At 37.0% G+C, this 3399-nt stretch overlaps 1 long non-coding RNA gene across 1 annotated transcript in view; it reads right to left on the reverse strand.

The window, feature by feature from the left end:
- Positions 1 to 3074, reverse strand: part of LOC111083602 — an 11952-nt gene extending 8878 nt beyond the window's left edge. Inside the window, exon 1 of the long non-coding RNA XR_002609127.1 lies at positions 3014 to 3074. This is a non-coding gene — a long non-coding RNA (uncharacterized LOC111083602). The remainder of the gene's footprint in view (positions 1 to 3013) is intronic.
- Between the last annotated feature and the right edge of the window lie 325 nt (positions 3075 to 3399).

A 3399-nucleotide genomic window follows, 5' to 3' on the forward strand; every position in this document is an offset into this window, starting at 1 on the left:
GAGAAACATTCACAGTCGACACATTAAACAAACAGGCTTAAGTACTGACCATATTGAACTATTCACAGTCGACACATTAAACAAACAGGCTTAAGTATTGACCATATTGAACTATTCACAGTCGACACATATATTTTGAGAAGTTAAATATAAAAACTTATATTGATACTAAAATCACAAAAACATATGTAGAGAGAAATAATTATGGAAACGGTAGGTTATAAGATGCAAACGTTACAGGATTTTCCTTCCTCTATACCGTTCCAATTAAAATTATCAAAGCACAGTCACGTATTGATAACCTACACTGTGATTGGTTATCACCAGAACAATCAGAGAGTGCCACATCAACATAATGCATACAAAAGAAGAGCCAGTCATACCATTCCCAGTAGTAGTGTGGTGAATACACTAATGACTTGCAGAACAGAAATACCACATGAAAAATATGGCGAAGTGAAACTTCTGGCTGATAATGGCGAACTACTCCATGCAACAGAATGAGGCGAAATTTCTGGTTTCAGTAAGATGTTTTTTGGAAACTCTGAAGAATTTGCGTGAAACCAGTACTGTTCATAGTAGGAATGGCCGATGTAGAAAGTATAAATTATTCACATGATAAATGATAACCCATTAAAGATATTTTCAGTAACCCAGATTTAATTGCAGGCCCGGCATGGCCAGGTGGTTAAGGCACTCGACTAGCAATCTGAGGGGCGCGGGTTCGAATCCCTGTCACAACAAACATGCTCGCCCTTTCAGACGTGGGGCGTTATAATGTGACGGTCAATCCCACTATTCGTTGGTAAAATAGTAGCCCAAGAGTTGGCGGTGGGTGGTGATGACTAGCTGCCTTCCCTCTAGTCTTACACTGCTAAATTAGGGACGGCTAGCGCAGATAGCCCTCGTGTAGCTTTGTGCGAAATTAAAAAACAAACAAACAAACAATTTAATTGCAGGTACAAATGATACCTTCAGAGCAGTCAGATACTCGTTAGCACGATGCGACCTCAATGGATGTGTAGTAGCTCAAAAATCACAGCTAAAGGAAGATAACCAAACCAAAATACTGAAACGGGTATCAATCATCAAAAAATTGAATAAGGAAAACTGGAGAGGGTATTCTTTGCAGTTGAATCGAAGTTCAGCTTTTTTGGCAAGAATAAAAAATAGTTTGTTTGATGACAGAGAGGAGAGCATGGCCAATGTTTAACACATAAAGCAATACAAGTGTGGGCTTCATCTCACCCAGTGGTGTTGGAGATGTAGACACACAATTGATGACACCCTGACTACTGACAGGTACAGGCACATTCTTATCCATCAAGTCATTCTAGGTCATTTTCAACAATCGTGAAGAAAATGTGGTGAAATGATATCTGGAAGGAAAAACCAATGGCACATTTGTAACCCTGGTTTAACCTGTACAAAGTCAAGACCAATGGCACATTTGTAACCCTGGTTTAACCTGTACAAAATCTAGATATAAATGATATTAAGGCTTTGTCTGATATGAAAACTTAGATGGTCGGGCACCAAACAAACAACTTGGCTGAATTATGGAGAATAATACAAGACATTTAGTACAATATTTCACAATCATGCACCGATAAATTTGTGGTAACATTAAAACGAAATGTAAAAAATACTATACAACTTTTTCAGGTTTCTTTCTGTAATAATATATCGTACTAAAGATAAACTGACTAGTTAGTTACAATTAATCATTGTTTGTGTCTGTTGTACGTGTATCACTAGCGAAACCATTAGTAACACTGCTAATCTAAATCAGGCGATTTTTTCTTTCTGTAGTGGGGGAGACACATGTTTGATTAGGCCCAAACAGACAATCTGAAGGTTAGTAAATCAGACGGAATTAGAGACACATGTTTGATTAGGCCCAAACAGATAATCTGAAGGTTAGTAAATCAGACGGAATTAGAGACACATGTTTGATTAGGCCCAAACAGACAATCTGAAAGTTAGTAAATCAGACGGAATTAGAGACACATGTTTGATTAGGCCCAAACAGACAATCTGAAGGTTAGTAAATCAGACAGAATTAGATTTGTGCCACTTTTCTGAAGCATTTAGTTCCACAGTAGATAGACTGTTTTCGCTCAAAGCCACACAAAGGGTTATCTTCTCACAGCCGTCCTGAATTTTAAATTGACAGACTAGAAGAAACGCACCTGGTCATCCACCGCCAACTCTGGGACTACTATTATCGGACTGACTAGTGACAATACGGGGATGAGACGCGAATCATGAACCATAGGATGTTTCAAATATCGGGCACGCTAACCACTGTGCCACGCCAGCCCCTCACAAGAGGTAGAAAACGTGGGTCTATTTTATTTTCAGGGGTATCCCGAATTTTTCTTTAATTTATTAAGAAAGTTATAAAGTCAGTTTCTTCACGCCCACCTGCAGCACGTAGCCTAAAGTTAACCCACTAAGACATTACTAAATATATATGTATATATAGCGCATTCTAGTATAAGTTTAGGTTTTTTTTTCTTCCAAACCTTACACGTTAAAAATGTACCAATTCAACACCCGACATTTCCTTGTCAGAATGAAAGCATTCTCAACGACTCTTCAGTTCTAAGAAATATAGGAATTAGATATTACAAAAACAGGCGAACCAAAACTAACCATTAAACACATGTTCGATCCACGACACCTCCAAATCCGAAGACAACGATCGCAAGAAACATAATATTTACAGACAACAAACTAACTCTGAAAATTTACCATTATTTCGCGCACTCTTGTCAATATGATTTAGGCCTACAATAGTACCTGATGACGACAAACCCTTGTCGAAACGTTGTACATTTGCTGTTATGTTAAACTTATATTAAAATTTTTCTTCATTACCCATTCAAGCCGTCTCTAGCCATTATTAGGCCTACAATGTTTACTGTAAATTTGTCAGATGTTCTGTAGAAGGTCATTACTTTTAACACAACTGTTTATTGAGAAACACTAACTAATTGAAGTTACTCACCTGTGTGGATACGTTGGTGTGCTTTTAAATGACTGCTTTTGGTATAAACCTTAATGCAACCTAAAAATAAAAGTAAAGACAAAGATTAAGTAGAGTATAAAACACACAGAATGGTTGTATGTACGGCTAACATGTAAAATCTCTTAACCTTGATAACGTAGAACAATGACAACCGACATTTGTTGTGAAGTTGTGAAACTAGGTAGAAATAACTTTGTTGGAGTTCGAAACACAGAATAAGGGATATTGAAACAACTAAAACGTACATACAAACAACTATAAACCACGTTAAAACTTAATGTTTCTGACAGCAACTAGTCGGTGCACGTGTATACATTTTTTTTTTATCCAAACTTTATAATGAACTTGGAAAATCAAAGAGAAAA

This window comes from Limulus polyphemus, unplaced genomic scaffold (assembly GCF_000517525.1).
Source record: "Limulus polyphemus unplaced genomic scaffold, Limulus_polyphemus-2.1.2 Scaffold10260, whole genome shotgun sequence".
Lineage (NCBI taxonomy): Eukaryota > Metazoa > Arthropoda > Merostomata > Xiphosura > Limulidae > Limulus > Limulus polyphemus.